Below are 23,845 nucleotides of genomic sequence, written 5' to 3'. Positions count from 1 at the left end.
GTATGCAATGGTTCTTATTTTTACGTTCATTAGCGTTCCACCTTGCTTTGATATATATATATATATATATATGTTGAGAGCGTTTCCGTTTTCGTGGCTAGACGATCACGAACACGGAAACCAATATTAAATCTCGACGATTAGATAAGCTGGGAAATATATGGTATGGTGGGGATTGGTGCTCGAAGATCCACGTTAATTTCTGAGTCAGCGCAAGGGGGCCAATTATATCTGTGGTCATCGTTTTCTACTGAATGGTGATTTTACCACGGTAGCAATAAACAGTGGAATAGAGCAAAAGAGAAAAGGGTTGTGTGTTTTTTTTAATATTTGTACAGATCTAGTTTTTTGGGCAACCAACCTTTTTGTGGCTCTATATTTTATTATTTTTTTTGGCCAGTGCTGATGTGAAGTGGTCGTGTACTTACTGGTATAACAAAACCTATTTCATATTTATGTTTAGCTTCCAAATTTATACCATTATACTAAAGGACGCGACCACGTCACACTGCTAAAATGAGTATGTATCAGTAATCGAACCCAAGACCCCTTGATTGCAAGATAATTCTTATATAACTATTCGAAAGTATATCGCTAAATCAAAGCGATTCGATTCTATTCTATGAAATATGTTAACTTCTCACACAGCAACAACTACACTCCCCCCAATCCACAATCCACCTCACTCCACTCAACGTATCACCACGCCAAATATATTTCAATCACCAGCCACGCACTTCAAAACAAACTAACAAGTATGGAGACAATGACACGTAACAAAGTCAATCGCGCGCGTCCCCTCGAACACCCTCTCCTTACAGCTGTACTCTCGTTCTAGAGTATAACTGATCGCACGAAACCCAAACAACTTTTTGGTCGTCTTCTGACGTAAGTGCGAAATGCCTTCATTGTTAGGTTAGGCTTAAATAAATAGTAAATACTACTTTTTTGGTCAAGCACGGCAAAGAAACCGAAAATTGCAGTGTATATATTCTAAGACAACTAAACCTAAAAAGCCTAACATGTCAACGAAAGCATTTAGTCTGACGTAAGAAGACCTCTGACGTAAGAAGACCAGAAGGTTGTTTAAGTCTTGTCCGATAACCGACCACTTGCCCTCGCGCTATTTTTGACTTTTCGGCTCCTTCCACCTGAAGTGTTTCCATCTTAAGGAAGAAAACTCTGAATGTGTAGGCAAGTTGTTTTCTATCATATTTATCTTATTTGTCCCATCATCTTTACATCTACCTTTCGTTTGGGGTCACCTCTACATTTATATTACACCCTCTTCATTAATCTAATAAGTCTTGTAAAATATAAATAATACAAAGAGAATGCCAAATTAATTCAAATTGAAACACACAGTGCAACACTGGAAGAGAGAAGAGCGTGGTTTACTCCAGCTCGCTTGTGATCCTACGAACTGCGCATGTCCGTTTTGACGAGACGACCTTCCTGAAGTATCAGACTGCATGTATTTTCGCCATATGTACGCGTCGAGCTTCTGCCAGCCGTCCAATGCTTTAGCATGGTAGGGGTTGCCTTGCGGAGGTTCAGCGGAGACTTTGCAAGCTGAGTGGCTCTGGCCCGCGGTTTCTCCTTCTCACTAAGAGAATTTGGCACTCTACGCTTATGAACATCTCAGTCATTGTTTATTTTGTATATTACTGGGGGTTCACTGCACATTTGCGCTATACAGCCAACCGCGCCTGCGGCTATGATCAAAGGCATTATTGCTAAAGCACGGCGGACACATTTGAATGAAAGTCAATTTTCCACTATTTGTTGTGCTTATCGGCAGAGATATGCCGCCAGTTGCAAAGTTAGTGTTTCAGTAATAAAATCGCTTCCACCATTCACCCCTTGCCGACCGAAGACCGACTTTTGTGCATTGCATGATATCTACGAGAACGTACTGGCACTACTGACTGATCGTTCTCTAGTTTAGAACGCACAGTGCATTGTGGTGCGTTGGTCTTCTGACGTGTTTCTTGCTTTTGTGTTAACAGAAAACTTTCGTGATGGATAAATATATTGTGAAAAAGCCACGCTTGGTATTGCCTGAGGATAAGAAGCCAGAAGCCTCCCCGCCTCTTCCCGTGTTGTCAACTTCAACCTCCACTGCGAGCTGCTCAGAATCAGGTAAGAAGACGTTTACTAGTAAGGGTAGGACGTTTCAAAAATCATGGATGGCGTGATTCGCCTGGATACAATATGATGCCTTCATTGACAAGGTGTTTTGCAAGACATGCAAAGAAGCAGACGCCAATGGACTACTACGATTTAGCACTAAGAAGGAGGATGTTTTTATTTCTGTTGGACTTTGCAACTGGAAACAGGTTTTTGAAAAATTTCGAGCGCATGAAAATACCAAAGCCCATAAGGAAGGTTTAATGAAACTGGCGACTTTCTCCAAACCTAGTGTAGCAGTACAGTTAAACGAGCAGTTGAACATGACATGAAGAGCACACGCTCGGCCCTTATGGCTATTTTCACAACGTTGAGATTCCTTTGTCGCCAGGGATTAGCAATCCGCGGACATAAAGACCTAAGTTCAAATTTTCAGCAGCTGCTGCACTTACGGAAATACGATGTGCATGAACTAGGGGAGTGGATGGGACGTTCGGGCTACAGATGGCCAGGGCCGTATCAAGGTTTGTGGAGGCTCCTGGGCAAAATGTTTTGTGCCCCCCATTTTTATTATTATTTTTTTATAGGAGCTTTATTAGCTCAATATGTTAACCACCAATTTTCAGCAGTTGAAATGGTAGACCTGATTTTAGAATCAGTAGTCATTCACAATCGAACATGTCGCAGATAGGTTTGCAGGGAGAATAGCGCAGTAAAATAAAGTTACAAGACGAAAATTGACCGAAAATTTATGCACACCACTGCTAATAAAAATACGCATAAATCATTAATCAGGGACTTTACTTTTCACCAACAGAACCTTCCAAGCTTAAGGATGTTCAACACATGCCCCCATCAAAAAAATGACAGTCATTTCTTTAGAAGGACAACTGTTATTATACATATTTTAGTGATCTTAACTAGTTACAATGTAGATAATGAATATGTATTGTTTTATCTCTAGGACTACATAATATGTTTACCTGGTCATGTAATAATAATAATAGTAATTAATTAATGCCTTATTGTATTTTAATAAACATATTAATCTTATTAATGTATAAATTATAGGTTTTGTTACTATTATTATATCTAAGATACTTGCTTAGGACCCCTCTCAAAATGTATGTATACGTGCCTGCATGTGTAGATGTAAGATCATATTTAGGGAGGTGTAAGGTTAAATTATGAGCCAAAATAACCATAAATTGGACATTTCTGAATAAGTTTAGAGGAGTTAAGGATGGGTAAAGCACTTTTTTAAAGAACTCTTCGTTACACTTCAATATGAAATAGAAGTTACCAAGAATGAAAATCGTCCGCTTTCGTCCAGTATGACGGCAGGGTAATGTTATCTACACGACGCCTAATTTATAATGTAGACAATGAAGAAAGTAGTAGCGGTGAACAAGAAAAAAAACTCTTCCCCAGGTGAGGCTCGAACTCACAACCCCGGCATCTCTCGGTTACTGTCTTATAAGTACCGTGCGCTAACCAATTGCGCCACTGGGGAGGTATGGTAAAGATAGCCTTATTGGGACCTTAAGAGTGGAAGCATTCATTTATTTCTTTCGTTGCAAGATCTCTTTGTCGATTCAATTTTTAAATGCATGCTTCTTTTCCATGTGATTTACTTTCAATTTGGCGTCCGTGACAAATTTCCTTGTGATTGTATTCCCTGTTTTGTGTAATTGATGTTAGGTTGCTGAACACTCTGAAGTTTAAGTGCAGGATAACAATAATGTGGCTGCACAAAATGTTCTTACTCAATCGCTGACATGTTCCACGAATACTCTTCTATGTCTTCAGTAACATTTGCATCAGTAGGATTGTAATATTATGTACTTTGTTACAGGCGTGTCTCAAACTGCTTAATGGACATTCCACTCTGACCTAAAATATGATTTTAACTGCATCACTCGGCTTCCTCGATGGCGCTGGGAGCGTCGTCGCCTTGTAATCAAGGGGTCCCAAGGTAAACATTTTTAGTGGAAGCACTGCCTAAATTTTATTCTTGATTATGAGGTAATCTCCATATGATTCGTTTTAATAAAGGCATTATTTTTTTTTTATTCGTGGGAGAACTTCCGTAAGCTACGTTGTTTCTAGTGACCTATTTCAGTGTTGGGTAACAGGTTTGAAATAGTTTCCCATTTATAATTTCATAATTCATCGTCTTTCTTGAGACGAAAATAGTGATACAAATATTGAAATATAACACAATAATATAAATAACAGAAGAAAAATGTTTCGAAAAGTTTAATTTCCTTGCAAAATAAACATGACGTTGGAAGAAAATAACTTTTTTTAAGTATTAGAAACAACGAAATTCACTTAAAAAAGTGCAATTCTCTTGCAGGAGAATTAGGTTATATGTGCTTTGGAGAAATCACTGACCACCTTCGGTACGTCCAAGACTTACATTCCTCCCTCTCAATAACAAGGACAGCCAAATGAGACCCCTAACTGAAATTATTTTCTTTAACAAGGCGTGTGAATGTAAGGTAAAGTGGCGTATGGCCATGAAGGCGTATAGGGGATGTGGGGATAACGTCCCACACTTTCTTGATCCGGTGGTGAGTGGGGGGTGATGTGATCAGCTTCACGCACCTGACCGCCTTTACCCCCCAGGGTTTCCCCCAGGTACCCATGTCATTCGACGCTGGGTGGGCGCCGGGGCCGCTTACAACGTTAGTAAAGTTCCCGGATTTGAACATTTCGGGGATCGAACCCGGGACATTTAGCATGGTAGTCAGACGCGTTACCGTCTGAGCCACCGCAGCCATAGAGTGTGCATGTAAATAACAAAATATATTGATTTGGCGTTTTAAGTCCACTGTATGCACAGTAAGACTGATCGGGACTGGACCTACAATCTAAAGTGCGATCCGCACCACTATGTTCGATTTGATTTGGTGTTTTAAGTCCACTTTATGCACAGTAAGGCTAATCGGGACTGGACCTACAGTTTAAAGTGGGATCCGAACCACTATGTGCTCCACCGAGTATCGAACCCGGGACCCCTTGATTACAAGGCAACGACGCTACTACTGCGCCATCGGGGAGGCCCCGCAACACTATGTGCCTGACTGCTTTATTTTATTGTTCTACAATGACAATCATTACAATTATAATTTCTACTATTTTTAGTTTTATCAGAGCCTGAACCCCCTACCTAATACAAAAATTTCTGGCTACGCCTATGGTAATGCAAGACACTGTAATCTAATAGAAAAGTGTTTTTAGTCATTTGTATTTTTACATAACTTTCATAGGCCAAGTTCATTGTTCTTGTAACTTATCATTCACGTGGCCTCGCCATGCAAATTGCACCCAAGCAAGTCGCATTTTATAATTCGTGGGTACATTGAGGAATATCTTATTCGGATATCTGGTACTCGTATTTGTGCATAATGTTAAAATGCACCACTTATAATTCTTTATTTTCAATTGTGATATCAATAACACTGAACAACTGCAAAATTCGGGCGGCTCGGTTCTTCTAACTCACAAGATGGAAACGTGTTTCTGCGCAAGGCAACAGCAAAATGTTATTTGTAATGTTAACTCGGCGGAGAAAACTGCAGTAAAGCACTGACAGAATAATTTCTTAGTAGTAACGACCACTTCCTATTCTAGTAATTACGTATATTTTCCAATCAATTATCTCATAGCAAATACAGACATGTCCAATACCAAATGCAGCCAAAACAAAGTGCAGACGACAGGACCAGCCAAAACCACGACGTCACAACATGGCAAAGGAGTGTTTTGCGCGCAACGTTCGGCTCGAAAATTAGATACTAATTATTTTACCTAAAAAATGAACACACTTGAACGTGGGAAATTGCATAGGTCGATGGTATAGATTTCAAAAATGGTATTTAAAGTAATTAGTGGAAATGTCCATTGTGGCTTCGAGCAGCCATGATGGAGGCCACTTCTTGTAAGCATATGGAATTCAAAGGGGCGGAAGGGAGACTAGCCTTACTGTGCATAAAGTGGACTTAAAATACCAACTCAAACCAACGATTACAGTACGATCGTCTGCGAATGCACATAATGTATTTTTGGTCTAACCCGTGGTACCTTGTGCTCAGCAGGGGAGGTCGAAAAAAAGTCATTGACCCAGCCAGGACTCGAACCTGGGATCTTCTGATCCGTAGTCAGACGCGTTATCCATTTCGCCACTGGGCCGTACTCTAGAACCCGGATTGTATCTGGTTAATGAGTGACTGATTGATCGTAGGCTGTGTTCGTTCTTCATTAAGTTTTCAGCTTAGCTCCAGTTTTCGTATTACAGCCCGAGAACCATAGCCTGAAATTAATCCCCGACTAATTGTTGGGTCGCCGCCTATAACAGATTGCAACACTGCAGCTGGGCGGCATAATTCTACTAGAACGATCTTATCACGTTATCGGTTTCTGTAGCTACATATGTGTTTATCATGTATCCATAGGCGCCGATTTCTACTGATATTTTAGGGGCCCAAAGCTAAGCAATTTAAATACCGATCCCTCTCTCCCCAAAGTAGGGACCTAAGAATGAGCACACTTGAATTAACCTTTGAAAAATTTGCAATTACAATTACTAGCTCTGACAAACACAACCACACATCAGGGCTCACAGAACTTTATTTGACGGAAAAATAATTCACCAGGGACGTAGCTAGGTTGATCAGTTTGGGGGGGCACAAACGTAAGATTTTTTCTATGAAACTATTATAAATTAACAAACTATTTATACACCATATAGGCCTATGCTGTATAAATACATTATATATGTATGTGTGTGTGTGTGTGTATATATATTAGTCTTGGAAAGAAAAGTATCAAGGGCCTCCTCGGTGGCGCATGGTAGCATCGTCGCCTTGTAATCAAGGGGTTCCGGGTTCGATACCCGGTGGATGCTCATAGTGGTTCGGATCCAACTTTACACTGTAGAACCAGTCCCGATTAGCCTTAGTGTGGACTTAGAACACCAACTCAATCAATCAATAGGAAAGGAACATAATTTTCTTCTGTAGCCCCCAACAGTCTACGGATATACCTACTCACGAAAAATCCACAGCCATTATTCGGGAAACTAAATGCAGAATGAACTCATTAGCTTAATGGCTGATACACCAAGAACAATGTTATTAGTCTTTAGATTTGTAAATTAGCTATAAAATATTAAGAAGTAGATTAAACCCTTTTCCGTGGTTTTAGATATAAAGTGCTGGAACCAGGTTTACAAGTATTGGCAACAGTGTAAATATAAAATGTGTGCGCAATGAGTTCAAGCTAGGCATCTCATGTATACAGTTCATACCGGAATCGAATCCGGTATCTCTTAGTTCAAGGGCGGACCCGAGTCTTCTATGGCATCTGATTGTTCACTTGGGAAATGACGACGATAAGAAATTATATGCACACGTCTAATTTCTTAAAATTAATCTTATTTGTGTGTGGAAAACTGAATATATGATGGCACTGGCATAAAGCAAAGTTCCCACACGCTCAAATGATTACGCTCTCGTCTTTGGTTCGGCAGGTTCAACAACCTGCCCGGGTTCGATTCCCGATGGAGGCACATAGTTGTTCGGATCTCACTTTAAACTGTAGGTCCAGTTCCGATTAGCCTTACTGTGCATAAAATAGACTTAAAACACCAGTTCAATTAATCAATCAATCGAAAGGTTCAAGGTTCGATAGCTGGTGGTCAGGCCGGTAGCCAGAATTTGATTTCGGAAGGGGCTTATCCCTTATCGGCAGCCGCCATCTAAAGACGAAAAGGTTGGGGGGAGGAGTAAATGCGCTGAAGATGAATTTCTTGGTATATTGCAACTTACCATATACAAGATGTTTAATCCTGTTAATGAAGTAAATTTAATTACTACTACACATTATTAAAATCAGATATTTGTAGGATTTTGGGAAAGGACTGCAGCCCCCGGCCCCTTCCCTGGATATGTGTCTGCTTGTATTAGTTCCAAAATTTCTGTGCTGTTCCAACATCGTGAGGACAAGTTGGGAAGTACTTGAAAGCGATATGGAAGCAAATTCTGGTCTCGAAACTATGGGACTCGATGTGATGGCCACGCGCAACCGAATGAAAGAACTCTTCGCAGGCCTTGTCCCTCAATATTAATTTTACTGACTAATTGTAAGTTTTTCTCGGCCTCCTCGATGACGCAGTGGTAGCGTCGCCGCCTTGCAATCAAGGTGTCCCGGGTTCGATACCCGGTGGAGGCACATAGTGGTTCGGATCCCCGGTTAGCCTTACTGTGCATACGATAGTGGACTTAAAACACGAACTCGATAATTGGAAGGTTTTAGAAGAACTAAACATGGCTTTTTATGCATCGTACAACTTTGCTTCTTTTCACCCTACTTTTACAGTTTTTCTTCCTAAGAATTCCACTGAGTATAACACGCTACGAAACCGGAGGTCCAAGGTTCGGACATTGGAAAGGTATGGTTGTATCATGTTTGTCCCATCGCCATTCCTTCGGTTCATCATTCATCCTCATCGTCGCATATAACCCAAGGGGTAGAAAAGCGGCGTAATATAGAAATATAGTATAAATGATTGATTTGGTTTATTTTACTTCGCTTTTCTGACACTTTTTGGCTAATCGTGAAGATGAAGATGACAATGAGTGATGTGTAATTGATGAGAGGACTATCATAAAGAACACACACGCCCAGTCCAGGATTCGAACCCAGGACCCCTGGCATCGTAATGCACCTTGTTAATCACTGCACAACTAATAGAAACAGAAAATGCTTGATAAGTTATTTGCTTCTCCATAACTCATGATTATATTATTAGTATTATTCGCTGTATGACTATGGATTAATTATATTTGTATGTCTAGCCAACCTAGCCACCTAAGCAGCAGCAGCTTCCGCATTTGCAGGTGGAGACTAAATGAAGAAAAATCACAGAAATATATACAAATTTTGTAGCATAATACTTATATCGCATGCAGACGGCTGTAAAAACAATTGCTACATACCTAGTTTCTTTCCTTAATTGAAACGTGGTTTATTCTTCATTATACATGAGATCAATTACCCTGGGAGTCGAACCCAGGATCTTGTGTGGTAGTTAGACTCTCTTTTAGAATGCCAATATGTTGGATATTTGGTCGATCATTCGATCCTGATCCATTGTTTCCAGAGGAAGACAATCTGGCAGCTTCTCATTCGACATTTTACTCGCGATGTAGGAAAACGAGATCACAAACACTTCGTGATGCTTCTCGCGTTTACAGAAGTTTACACCGCTCGGACAACAAATCCTACTTCAAACTGACAGATATCAACTGTCCACCAAATCAACAGATGAACCGACCGCTTCGATGTTTCTCCGAATTTTCAAAAAGTGGCCTTTCCCTCCTTGCAGGGGAGGTCATTAACAGGAGGGTTGAGTGCATGTGAGAAGAACCGCTATGTTATTCATTCCCGCGCCGAAAAAGGGACAAGCAATAGAATTCTGTTCTTGGAATTTGAAACGCATGGGGATATCTTTTCTGAACCATAAAATAATTAACGCAGAAAGTTCTAGCCACCCGTAGCTAAATTTTCCTCTTTGTGTCGTCCTTTCGGCACCAATAGAGCCAGTGCAGAGCCAGATGAAGAGAAAGTGCGGGTTTTGGGGGGATCCTGGATCTGGTGTGCAGCAGGGAGGAAAAGTGTAATTTCAATAGGTCTCAGACTTCCTTGACCGGGGCTGACCAAAAAAAACATTAACTGCATCCCCTCCCAATACATCTGTTTGTGTTCAACAAGCAAGAAACTGGGAAATAAGAAAGAAGTGCCTTGCTTGGGTTCATGCTACTGAAAATTGAAGATGTGTTTCAAACTGCAAGCAAAATTTACTGAAGAATTATTTTGCAATATTTGTCATCAAAGTAAAATTTCCAGCAAATACAGAACAGTTTCCCGGGGCCACGTGGATGTTTGCCGGGGCCAGTGCCCCCGCATGCCCCCCCTTAACGACGTCCCTGTAATTCACTATATTCTGATTATACGTATAACATAATACTTTGTGTAGCTTTCATTGAGATTTTGATTACCACATTCTATTTATAATAATTATTCCCATAGTACTCTCTAGAAGTTTAATATCTTCAAACATGCTCACACTATAGACATACACGTATTTTATTAAACGTTAGTTAACTATTTTGAAATATATAACAACTTCCAGAGACAAAAGTGCAATATGAAGTAGCACACACATGTTTACAGGTACACGTGAAAAATACTAATCTTGATTAAATAGAACTGTGGAATATTTCAAAACAGAATATTTTCAACTTCTTGACTTTTCCGAAGGTGGTTCTTCTTCTACAACAACGTTCAGGGAAATATTAGAACTATTTTATGATCTCTTTAACGTTAATATTATTCAGTTTATCCTTATGCACTTATGCAGAGCACAGAAACTTCGTCGAGCCTCTCAAAAAGAAGCGCTATGGATACTAATCAGAATATGAAATACCTATGTTTACAAATTATTTTTACGATCTGACTGTAATGAGGATAATTTATATCATAACAGCATGATTTAAAAAGATAAGACTCAGTTTCGTACGGTTATATTTCCTGAACGCTACATCGCATGTGAACGATCCACGTATCATCTGAAAGAGGAGGTCTTAATGTTCGATAAATAGTTGAATTTACGTACATAACTAACATCCACCAACTTGATATCTTATTGATATTTCCACACTATATATATTTTAATTTTTAGTTCTCTGAGTGACAGTAGTGTTGGCTTCCGTGGCGGTGTGGTTATCACATTGCCCTACTACGCCAGGGGTCCCGGGTTCGAATTCCGGCTTGGACATGGATGTTTGTGAGTGTCCATTCATCAATTTCATCATATCAACACTCATCCCAATCTTCGCAAATTAGCCAAAAGTGGAACAAAATCGAAGTAAAATAAAGAAAATCAATCAATCAATCAATCAATCCAGAGGTCCCGGGATCGAATCCCGGTTGGGACATGGATGTTCTTTGTGAGTGTCCTTTCAATACTCATTCTCAATTTCGCGATTAGCCGAAAAACGAAGTAAACTCAACCAAATCAATCGCTCAATCAATTACTTATCATTTGGTCAGAATTTGGTAGATTTGTCTGGTAATGGTTTTCAGATTTTACAAAGTGTTGTATGAACGTGGCCTTATTGTCGATGTGTCCCCAAGAGTATCTTTGAGAATTGTGTTCTGTTGTGTTGTGGTTCTTTCATCTGGTATTCTATTGTCATAAATTGTGCAGAATATTCATAAAAATGGCCCAGAAGTCTGTAAATAACGCGGATAACTTATTCGATATTTCTGAATAAGTGGCATTTGCTTTGAGGAAGCGTTCGATTACTCCCATTATAAAAAAATGAACATTTTTTTCATATTTCGGCTGTGAGCTGGTTCATCCAAACTCAATGCATGGGTGAATCGAATATGAATTTGTATGTGTCGTTTGGAGTCCCTATGATTTGAAGGGAGTCCATAATCACAGGTGTCATTTCTGTACGATGTTCGCTATTAAAAAATTGATATCCAGGAAGAAAAAAAATCAACACTTCTGTACCCTAATATACTATCTCCAATTCGACCTATGACACATGGCGAAGGGCTTCCTGTTCCTGAAACTTTGGTCAGTTTCTCTGTAGTCTCTGCTGAAGATAACTGCCCTGTGCCAATAAAGCTTTTTGTTTTGCGTTGGGGGAGGGGGGAGGGGGGAGGGGGGATGGGGATGCTCACTCAATGGCGTACTTGTGATTTCATTTTAGGAGAGCCGTACCCCGTGGCCGAGTGGTTAGCTCATCGCGATGCAACCCTAGGGGTCCCGGATTAGAAATCCCGCTCGGGCTTGGATGTTTGTGTTCGTCCGAAAAATGAGAAACTGTGAATGAAGTGGAAATTGACATGTATGAAAGTGTACGAATGTGTGAATGACGGGGGATACTGCCGAATAGGGGTATTCCTTTTAAAAATAAAAGTGGTTAACACATCGCGCTGCGACGCTAGGGGTCACGGGTTCGAATCCCGCTCGGGCTTGGTTGTTTGTAAATGTACATTCATCAATTTCATCCCTCATCCCTATCTTCGCAAGCCAAGAGGCACAAAACGCGAAGTAAAATCAAATCAAATCAATCAATCAATCAAATCATTTTTGGAGAAAGATTTTTGCAAATTTGCATATGTTACCACCCAGTTAATTGAACAATTGCCTTGTGATTCTAAGTGCCGGCACCTTAAAACGTTGGTTCTAACCTAGGTCATTACATTTCATAACATTTACACTTGACAATCTTCCATTGCTAAGTTCAAACTTAATGTCCATCTAACCTACATACAAGTTTTTGGTTGAACACTTTAATACATGTAAAATATCACCAGTATGTCTTGAAAACTTAAGTGGAAAAACAGCCTGCTATTGTCTGGACTACGTGAGGTTAGTCAGTTACAGAATGGTCTCCTTCATTAATCCGCAAGGCTGCATACTTTGAGGCAGTACAGTCTTTGATGGCTGGATCATTAATGGACAAGAAGATTTTTCAATTGTTTGTTACATAGTTAAGAAATTGTATACTATATGCTTTCAATTCCATTTTCTGTGTTCTGTGAGGGGGAAAAATATCCCTGGCAGGGATAAAAATAATTTTATTTTGCCGGGGATACAATTTTTTGTGAGGCGATTCCCCGTCACACCCCCCCCCCCCAGTTAATTCGCACACTGGGTAATTGTGTTTCTTCATGTCAAGTACCGAACAACAGAAGCCATCAGAATCAAGTAATGCAGACTACTTGCAAGCATATACTTCTCTAATCATAAGATCACAGAAGGCAACCTGAATTACCTCGTTATTGATGTCGAACTTCTGAGAAATAAGTTAGAACGTTTGGCGAGTTGCAGGAGTGGAATTTCTTCCACCACTCTGTAAAAGTGACAACATTTCGATAATTTCTTTAACATCGAAGGTGATTTCACTTTCTGCAAAGATATATGGGCTATGTGACATGATGTATGAAAGCAATGAATATGATGGACAGTCCTGACCAGTCTCAAAGCAGTTCTCTTACACACTTCCATTCTTGTAACATATGCTACCAGTAAAAAAAACAAGCATATAAAAATATGAAAAATATTCTAGTAGGAGTAGAGTACGTACATGACGATAAGACGGTGAGAAAGATGAGATGCAGATATATTTCTCCACACGTTTTACCACACTACATTAGATCGGAGAAGCAGAGTTAGTGACTGGTGATGTAATTGCCAGTCAACTGAGCATATAAAAATATCACTGTGATATGTGCCATATGAGGCGAACTTATTAGGACATAGCAAAGCTCAACAATAGTTGTTCTAAGATAGTTATATTTATTTACCTCTCCAGTTGGCGCAAGTTAAATCCTCCTTTACGTGGCGGCAGGCATATTTCATGTGTGACATGAAATAGATGTTCATGCAGGGCCGGATTAAGACGAAATTTGGCCTGATGCTTGAAATCTTCGGTGAAAAATAAACACAACGACGTTATAGTTACGTCACAGCGCAAAGAATAATAGTAACTGTATAATAAGTAAAGCTGTGTCTAGGCATCCGAAATTGGGGCTCCAAATTTCATTCTAAGATTTTTTTTCAGGTTAATATAGCAAAAGAAAACTGTTCAGCTTTCGGAAAATTCTCGTCTGTTTTCATCTGGGGCCTATTTCAGGAATGGGCCTAATGATGCAGCATCAATAGCACCCACGTTAATCCGGCCCTGTGTGCATGCAATATGAAGCGCGTTTTCATTTTTCTCACATTCACCCACTAGCGTACGCAGACGGGGCCGAAGGGGCTACAGACCCCCCGCAATTTTTAGTAAATAAAAAATTCAAATGAAGGCAGTAATGAAGTCGGAAACAACACCCGGTAACCATTTTTTTTGTTTGGATAACTTTCAAAACGAAGATATAAATTGGTAATTGGAGCTCATATCTCATAAAAATAAAACACCAACAACCGAAATTGATTTACGGCGATGCATTCTATGATCCACGCTAATATTTAATCTTACTCTGATCAGTAAAGGTTAGATACATGGCACTGAATCCTCCTTCACATTCAACTGTAGATGGTACAATTTCGTTTCAATCCAGACAATCCTTGAGTGAGGTGGAAATGTGTTTTGGATTATCTTTGTAGATGTGAAAATCTTTAACTAGTGCGCACACATGCTTTCACTTATATTCACCTGATACTGTATATCACCATAAAACAAACATTCAGAATCACCTAAATATTATCTGTGTGTTTGTTAGATAGTTAAAAAATGGTATTGGACTACATGCGAAAAGAAACCTAGGTCTTCAAACCGGCTATTCATATTGTCCATCAAAGATTGAAAAATATGCTCTCGAACGCATGGTTGTCCTGTTATTCCTGAACTACACCTCCTACACGCTGAATCAATCGTTTTCAATGTTTCAAAAGTAGCCATGCCAATTTCTTGCTTTTCTCAAAGAACTGAAGGATTTCGATTTTGCATATACAACGATAGTACTTTCATCACTTGTAGAGAGTCTCAAAATATAGTAAATTCCATCATAAATAATTAGTTTGTCAAATATTTTAGCAATCCTTCAAACCTGAACCTCCCAGAGTCGATCGGGGACCATCTCGACTTTTTCTTTTTAAGACACAACTAAACACTACAAATCTCAACAATCGCTCGAACAAGATTAAACGACAAAGCGATGCGACATACGTGAAAAGCATAGCCCAGTTTTAGTATTCAATACAAAAGTAGTTGTGAAACACCAGAAGTATGAAAAATAACGACTAAATGAATCTAAAAGAGAGACAGCCAGGGGCGCCAACTTTTCAAAAACATTGGGTGGGCTCAAGCACCAAAAAATCGCATAAATTATTGTTTGTCTGGTGCTCGAATGGTCCATATAAATTGGCGCCACTGTACACAGTCGCCATAAATTGTGTAACGAAATTTTTGTATGTGCGGTAAACTTAATTGAATTCAACTGGAACACCATAAACAAAGTTGTTTACAAGTGGGTTGGAAATAATGTTCGCTGGTCGAGATGTGTCATTCATAATCAGAGATTTGATGGTTCAAAACAGTGTGACAATCCCCGCTATCTTCCCTTCAAGTCGCACCCTGCATTAGAATTAATAGATGCATGTTTGTTCCCTACTTTCAAATGACAAACATCTGATTTTCCATTCAATCACATTCAAAATGAGCCCAAAATGAGGTATACAGCTTTGATTGTTTCGGAATTATCTGTTTCTAAAATAATCATAAATTCTTTAAAAAAATTAAAAAATGAAATGTATTCATGCAGACTTTCGATAAAATGCAGGATATCCGTGTGCTCTTCTAAAATGGAATTTTCCATGCCACAACATTATATATATAAATATATTATAGGGCTGAGACGATACCGATGCCGATGTATCGGTATCAGCCGATACCAGTGGTATCGGTATTGGAAAGTATCGGTTGGAATTCATGCATTTTGCGTCATTCACGTGGTCCGCAAAAATGCCGCGCGACACACTCGCGGAGTCTAATTATCCTAGAAATTATGCAAAATTCAAATTTTATTTTTACGATTTTTTTTTTTGCACGAGAAACTATATTTTGTGATTACATAATATGTATTTTAATATTCTGATGTAATTCTTGAATTTTCTAAAGTAAATTTCTTGGTAAATTGATGCATATAATTGGAGAAGAAAATTTACACATCAATATTGATCAATATTTTGAACAAATTTTAATTATTACAATTTTCAAGTATCGGTATCGGTGGGAATCGTCAAGAGTATCGGCATCGGTATCTATCTGTATGGGTTCAAATTGTTATCGGCTCAGCCCTAGTAGTCTATATATATATATATATATACATACATGTATACACACACACACACACACACACACATATTTTGTACCCACCAGATGAAAAATGTTCGGACCTATGCACCATCCAAGTTCACAAGTCCAGGCCCCACCCCGGAAAAAAAATCCTGTTAACACCAGTGCTTTCACCACTACATTCTCAAGGACAAGCAGACATGAACTTCGTGCATAAAATCATGAATGGCAAAATTAAATCCGAATTTCTGATCAGCAAATTTCATTTATGAATAGCTACACGGCCAACCCGCAACGAAAATCTCTTTCACAATCCGGGGTATAAGGGGTACCTTCCACGTAGGCGCCCAAAAGTCAACCTCACTTCCACGTAGTACACCCTGGACTGCATTTTGCAGACGAACGAGGCTCTGGCGATTGGGACTATAGCCAGTATAATTTTGTGTGTTGTCCCTGTTTTTTGTCCTTGTTTGTGCTGAGTGCCCTTTTAGAGCCTCAGCTTTTAATCAGTCAGAAGATGTTAATAATTTAGTTACGACACGACATTAGTTATGTTTATTTTAGTTCTGTTAACCTAAGTCAGAATATTTTAGTCTTCCAACGTTACAGTTATGTTATTAGTTACATTTTAGTTCAGGTAAGGGGCTGGACCCCGTATAAAGTGACGGGTGCAAAATTACCTTAGTGCTGACGCACCCAAAATTTTAAATTCAAAATAAAAAAAAATCAAATTTTTCACAATCCCTCTACAAGGCTCTCCTTTCTCTTTTCTACAGGTTTCCTCGTTCATGTAAAAACCTGCCTCCAAATGTTGATATATTCTTTCCAGAGCACAGTTTCAGAAAATGGTTAACAATGTATGTGTAATTTCAATTTCTTTCTGTGTCGTCTTGTACTATATTGTTTTGTTGTTATTGTTGTTTTCCTGCTGTTACTGTTCCAGTATAAAATGGTCATTCAGTACTGCATCTGAAACTTTAGGTAAATAAATAAATAAAATATTGTTCAACAATGCCTCGATGTTTGGGAAAATAATAGTAAAGGTACTGGAGGCAGTGTCTGCGATGGTCTGGGAGAAGTTGATTCGCAAGATTATCACTGTTTCTACAATGGGTATAGTCACTGGTTCCGTCAAAGGGTGGAGTAACGCCCTAGTGGTAAGATGTTAGCTTTATTCTGGTTCAAACAAAGATTTTTCTTTCATAACGTTTAGATTACTGTCTCCATGCGAGTCAAGTCTAGCTTATGTTTCACGATTACAGTTACATCATCTGCGCGTGTGCACATATTTTGTAGCCTATCCCGAGAACCCTGAGTCCCTGAAACTTATCATACACCAGTCGTAATAATGGAGCCAGAGCTGCTCAGAATACATAAAATAGTTTACCATTTGTACCACATACATATTGATAAGGTTTTTATAAAGTATCCGCAAAAACTGTTGCAACCTTCCCGTAAGCAAACGCGCAAATACTCGTATTTTACAATCAACACATAGTAATGTGATTGGTCTGAAGTGTTCAGTCTTTCTGTTTCTGGACTGGAATATTTTCGGGTATTTTGTGATATACTCCATTCCTCTTCGTTAACATATAATTTTGAACCCATAACGGAAACAATTCTGCATTATGAAGGTACCATAGTATGCGATACTATCTCCTTAGTATCGCACATTATGAGCTCGGCAGGCAGCGAAAAGCCTCACCTAATGTTAACACATTCAGTTCGATATGAAACCATGTGTCATTTTATAACAAATAAAAACAATTAAATTCAAACGTAAAATACGCTCACCTTTACGGACAAAAATCCACTCAGCGCAAACATTACAGAAAACTTGAAATCGACATTTTTTAAAACCACTCTCTACCCACGCCGGACAGCTACGAACTGGCTTATTTGGTCTCACCGTAACCTGCAGAACGGCTGAGGACGTGGTTCGCATGGTCTCCCGCAGAGTCAAATATTTACCTAGGCCAGAATATATATGTGTCTTATATTAGGGAACTTTTGCATATTACGCACCTTTCCTCTGTATATGTGAAATGCACGGAGTGAATAAAAATGTTATCACCTATTTAAAAAACGTACAAATTCATAATTCAGTATTATATCACAAATGCAAAATACTTTATGCCAGCCTCCTTTATGTCTACACACTTCACAATACAACATTTATTTGAAATATGTGCTTTATTTTACATTGATTTCTGCCTCATTAGGTCAAGCACGAAGATGAGGATGAATTATGAGATAAATTCGGTGGAAGGACACGCAGAAAAGAACACCCCTGAGATGCCAGCAATCGAAACCAGAATCTTCGTCGGCGAGATCAGGGAGCGGTAGCACACCAACGGTAGCATTTAACTACAGTAAATAGCCGGCACCCGTGGCGGAATAACTCATCCCCATCTTCGCAAATTAGCCAAAAGTGGCACAAAAAGCTAAGTAAGTACCTGGGGGAAACCCTGGGGGGTAAAAGCGGTCAGGGGCGTGATGCTGATCACATCACCCCCACTCACGACCAGATCAAGAAAGTGTAGGGCGTTACCCTCACACTCCATATACGCCTTCATGGCGTGGTGCTAAGCACAGGGGAACCCTTTACCTTTTACATTTTATTGCAAAAAAAGCTGAAAAAGTCAATGACATGCATATGCTTTGGTGCAGACTTCAGATAATTTTTGAAGGGGGCAAGTTTATGTATATAATATATGCATCTTGAGGAATTTTTTCAGAGGGAGCGACCAAGGCATTTCCTCCCCCAAAACATTCAGTTTCAAGTTATTGCATTCCTGCAATGATATCTACCAGTTTTTATCAGTGACTTGTAGCCATTAATGCAAATTACAGTGACAAATGAAATTATCTGTCTAAAATATATAATTTTAGAGTGATTCTTCTCGAAGGAACACCCCCCTGGATGTCTTTGCGCAATTTATAATGATATAGTAATATATTATGCTCCTCTGATTCATCATTTTATAATCAATTTTTATATATCCAGCTAGTGAGGATGAAATGAAATCCGTTGCTTCCTCAAGATGCCGTATACTATAATCATTTTCACAATATACTATCACTTAAAGTCATATTTTTATGTAATATGTTGTTTGTAATTCACTATGTTAGAGGATAAAAGTTGCAAAAGAGGAATTAATTTCTTAAATGTGAGAAGTAAAACAACTTTCCAAAGTCACTTTTTGACGTTTTAGTTATAGGAATAATCAAATCAGATAATTTCCCACTTGAACGCATCCCAGATCCCAGGAATCAAAGCTGGGTCTAGATCATCATCATCAACATCGTGGCTCTCCAAGTAATTGAAAAGTTCTCAAAATAATGCTACATTAGTTGCTATCCAGAAACAAATTAAAGTAGCTACATTATGGTGTTTCAAAATAAGATCATGCTGGAAGTGTTTTATTAGAGGAATATAACCAAACCCAGACCCCACTCCCTAAGCCGAGCCTCTTTCCGTAAGTAGATGCTGCCGCGTGGTGGCAATGGGCGAAAAAAGTCAAGAATAACGAAAATTTTGTGTAGGGAAAGTATCCGCAGTAACGTGCAAGTGTCAGGTGCTGTAGTCCGCCATGACTTGTCTTTGTGTGAATGAAAGTTTGTACATCGGTGCACAACAGTGATAATGTTGCTAATTAAGAGAGAGGCAAGTAGCAATCTTGTTACAATTTAGACACTAGTAAGTATTGTACTTTGAAATTATGGTAATGGTTTGTTTGAAGATACGTGTGGTTTTATTGTATAAACAATAAGACTTCACGAGTAAAATGTCCTAAGTAGGACCCCCGTCTACTGCCCAAAGTCGGACCCCTCAATGAATGTCTACATTTACAATTGTAATTGAATTGTAATTGTTACTCGTTAGTAAAGTCCTTTTACATATTGTTTCAGATGTTGAAGGGAAAAGGCAATGCAGGTGGGAGAAGGTGGGATGTCCAACAAATGACAAGGGCGATTGACGCAGTTAGGAACAAGAGAATGGGGTGGAAAGAAGCATCCAAGACGTTTGTACATCTATATTCTTTATGCAAGCTCAATAAATGTAATTCATTTACTACATATCATATATTTACATTTCTTGGGGTCTTTTCCAATTTTTGGAAATGTTAAAGGAGGGATCCGACTTTGGTCACTTTTTCTCCGTTTTTACTTTTCGTCCCTTTGTACAGAAATGCTTACTGGCAAAGCACCATGCTCTTTAAGGTGGATTAAGTTACTCAAAACGTTAGCAAACATATCAAAGAACCCATTTTATTAAATTTCTAATAGAAATAATATGCCATAATGACACCAGGGATGAAAAACAAAATGGGGGTCCTACTTTGGTCACTTTCCTCTATTACTGCTGTAATTTAGAGTTTCCAATACTTATTTCAAATTATATTTTTATCTTGCAGGTTGCAAGACTCTTACACAACAGTGTAAATCCAACTTGGTGTATAAGAATCAGTTGGGATGTTTGACTAACAATTCTGCATATTTATAAACATTCTATTTCTTATATCTGCAAGCTACTTATGTAACCAAATATGTAATGAGGTAAAATAAATATTACAGAAACGATTGCAACTTTCAATGAGTTGTTTCATTTGCTGTGATGAAGAACTTATTTCCAAAACCCCTGTTTCTTTAAGAGTTATTGCACAGGAATTATCAAATTTTGAATTCCTGATTACATTTTCAGAAAACGTTTTCTCCTTAATGTATAAATAATTGTTTTTCTTGCATAAGTCATGTGTCTTGCATGTGTCTAGTAATTTCTCATAGCATGTGATTTTAGCTTTATTTATATGACAAAGAATAATAATTCAAAATTATGTATACATATATTCCCCTTGGAGAAGAATTCATCTTGGATTAATATTAATTATTTATCTGAAGTGAAGGAAAGTAGGAAAAGCTAATCACAAGAAAGTCCTCTGGACGTTAAGGTTAAAATGTCTTACTCTTACTTTTAATGTGAGAGGCATGTTTAAATTTGTATCATTCACCTCATTGTTACCAAGTGTGTCCTAACAGCAGAGGCGTACTTAATGGGTGGGTATCAGGTCTAGATATATTTCTTTTATATAACTTTGTAATTCCATTGAGCATGTATTTTAGTTATCAGCATTGCTAGATCACAAATTGGGTGGTATGTGGAAATCTTTTATAATGCTAGGAAACCAACATCTAAAACATAGCTTGACCAAGAGACGTAGTTAAGGAGGGCTATGAAAGAGGCACTGGCTCCCTGAAAATTCCACATAACATTTTCTGTAGCTTAGAGGAAATTTTACTTTAAAGTTTTAAATGTATGAAAATCATTATTCAAACACTGCACGCACATCATCTATTTAGTTATTCCTCTTGGGACATAGAGTAAGTTAAATATAAATGTAATAATAATAAATTTATGTGTAAGGAATGATACCATGTATTTTTGTGTGAGGGCAAATATATTATGTAATGAATGTTATTAATATGTGTAACCCAATATACAGATTTGTACAATTTATATTATTACTATATACTATATTTGTGTGTGTGTGTATGTGTATACACATAAAAATCTGGCACACCCAAAAGTAGCTACGTACCTGTCCTGACCTAACCCCACTCACCCTGTTATTTTGGGTGCCAGCATCCACCCTTAAGGCTATGCAACCCACAATTTAAACGTGCATCATTTCATGCATATTTATATCTCACTTGGATGCACTTGCCTGCATAAAAGTCTGTAGTCCTGACGAAACGTTTAGATGCATCATAATATTTGATGCACATTGATGCATCAATTGATGCATTTTCTTGATGCATCTTTCTACATCATTTGGCATGATGAACTTAAACATTTGGTCTGAGCTACAGTGTTTCAAATGATGCGTTTAGTTTTCTGTGTGTATATGTAACATTTTAGTATTTCTAGCTGGAGTGTAAAATGCTTAACAATATAAACACATTGTGCTAATTACAAATAATGTTCAAACTATACTATATGTAGGGCCATTATGCTACGGTTGGTAAGTGATTTATCCACACAACCCCAACAAGTTACTTTGAGTTTTTCATTACTGGGAAAGGGTATTTTTCATCTCATTCATTCTCTTTCAAATGTGCATAATTTTGTGTCTCCTATGGCATTTTACTTTCTCCTTCAAACGGAATCACTTTCAGATAAGGCAATATATGAGATTTGAGTTGAGTTTTAAGTACAATTTTATGCACAGATAGGTTAATTGGAACTGGACCTACAGTTTAAATTCGGCCCGAACCACTGCACCAGGAATCGAACCTGTACTAAGGTAATAGAATGGCCGCGGTGGCTCAGTCGGTAACGCGTCTGACTACCATGCTAAAGGTCCCGGGTTCGATCCCCGGCCGGTTCAAATCCGGGAACTTTTCTAACGATGGAAGCGACCCCGGCGCCCACCCAGCGTCGAATAACATGGGTACCTGCGGGAAACCCTGGGGGGTAAAGGCGGTCAGGGGCGTGATGCTGATCACATCACCCCCACTCACGACCGGATCAAGAAAGTGTGGGGCGTTACCCCCACACCCCCTATACGCCTTCATGGCGTGGTGCTAAGCACAGGGGAGCACTTTACTTTACTTTTACTAAGGTAATAGATGACTCCATGTAAATTGGAAGTGAGAATCGCATTTCCAGTTCATACAATTTGGTCTTAAAATTTTCATATTTAGATTTTCGCTGGCTTCTAAAACCGAACATGACAATGAGATCGTAAGAACCATGAGGTAAAAAGCTGTGTAAAATAACTGAAATAGAAAGAATGAGAAAATCTGGGACACCAAGTGTCGGTCTAACGTGATTTCTCGGCTTCATCGTGAATAGTGGGGTCGGAACACCGGAAAATATTTCACTTCCGGAGGAGAACGAACCCTTTGGGGGGGCGGATACTACATTAATTCCCGAACCTAAAAGACACCAGACCCCAAGTTTTTAAGCCCTCGTTTGTCTGCAATGGTGTCTTCAAAATGGCAGTCATGACCACAAGATCCTATTCCTGTTCATTGCAGTTATTTATAATTCATGACTCCATATTTCCCCCTGATTTGCAGTTTATAACTGTATTATAATATTAAGAAATGAAAAAGACCCACTTATCAAATATTATTAGATATGACGGCCAATATGGCTGCGAAAACTCTAAAAATGACCCTTTCAGCTATGTGATCATGTTTGAGATCAAATCTTGGAGGTTCCAGAACTCAACGGTGGAATCAAAAGTAGTGTCAGACTAAGGCCACGAAATAATATTAGTTCATTTTTTTATAATCTGTATATATACAGGATGTTTCAGAAGTCTGACACCACAGGACAAACTGCGTTATTAGTGCAGAACGCGAAGAATGGAAAGAGGGGAAAGTTGTTGGAACAGAGCCTAATAAATTGAAGCAATTAGTGTATTGTTGATTTTTTTTAATATAGGTCTGGTTTCACTTTTAGTTTATGAATAATTTACATTTATGTATTTGCATATTTATAACTTTTATGAATTTTTAATTATTAATTTTATGAAAAATATGTAAATAGAAGATAATTAGAAGTACTAAACGCTATGCATATGATTTTTGTTCATTACTGAAAAGTATGTAATGTATGAAACTTTAATAATTAATGTTTATAATATTGAAAATAAGATTTTATGGTTTATGGATCGCTATTGCGTAATGGTAAAGGTCCGATTACGATTTTGGATGGTCCCGGTACTCAAACCCGCGACATGTAACGGTAATAATTATAGTGCACTAAGGACTAATGTTATATGGTTATAGTGTACTATGTAATAATGTTATATGGTATG

At 38.5% G+C, this 23,845-nt stretch overlaps 2 non-coding genes across 2 annotated transcripts; both read right to left on the bottom strand.

Annotated features, from left to right (window-relative positions):
* Positions 1-3,553: 3,553 nt before the first annotated feature.
* TRNAI-UAU (transfer RNA isoleucine (anticodon UAU)) lies at positions 3,554-3,643 on the bottom strand. The gene is given in 2 exon segments: positions 3,554-3,589; positions 3,606-3,643. It is a non-coding gene; the product is annotated as a tRNA-Ile (tRNA).
* Positions 3,644-6,254: 2,611 nt separating this feature from the next.
* Positions 6,255-6,327, bottom strand: TRNAR-ACG (transfer RNA arginine (anticodon ACG)). Its single transcript has one exon. It is a non-coding gene; the product is annotated as a tRNA-Arg (tRNA).
* Positions 6,328-23,845: the final 17,518 nt, after the last annotated feature.

This window comes from Lepisma saccharinum, chromosome 2 (assembly GCF_977018435.1).
Source record: "Lepisma saccharinum chromosome 2, izLepSacc3.1, whole genome shotgun sequence".
NCBI lineage: Eukaryota > Metazoa > Arthropoda > Insecta > Zygentoma > Lepismatidae > Lepisma > Lepisma saccharinum.
The sequence above is the reverse complement of the archived record's forward strand: the minus strand, read 5'-3'. Positions and strand labels throughout refer to the sequence as shown.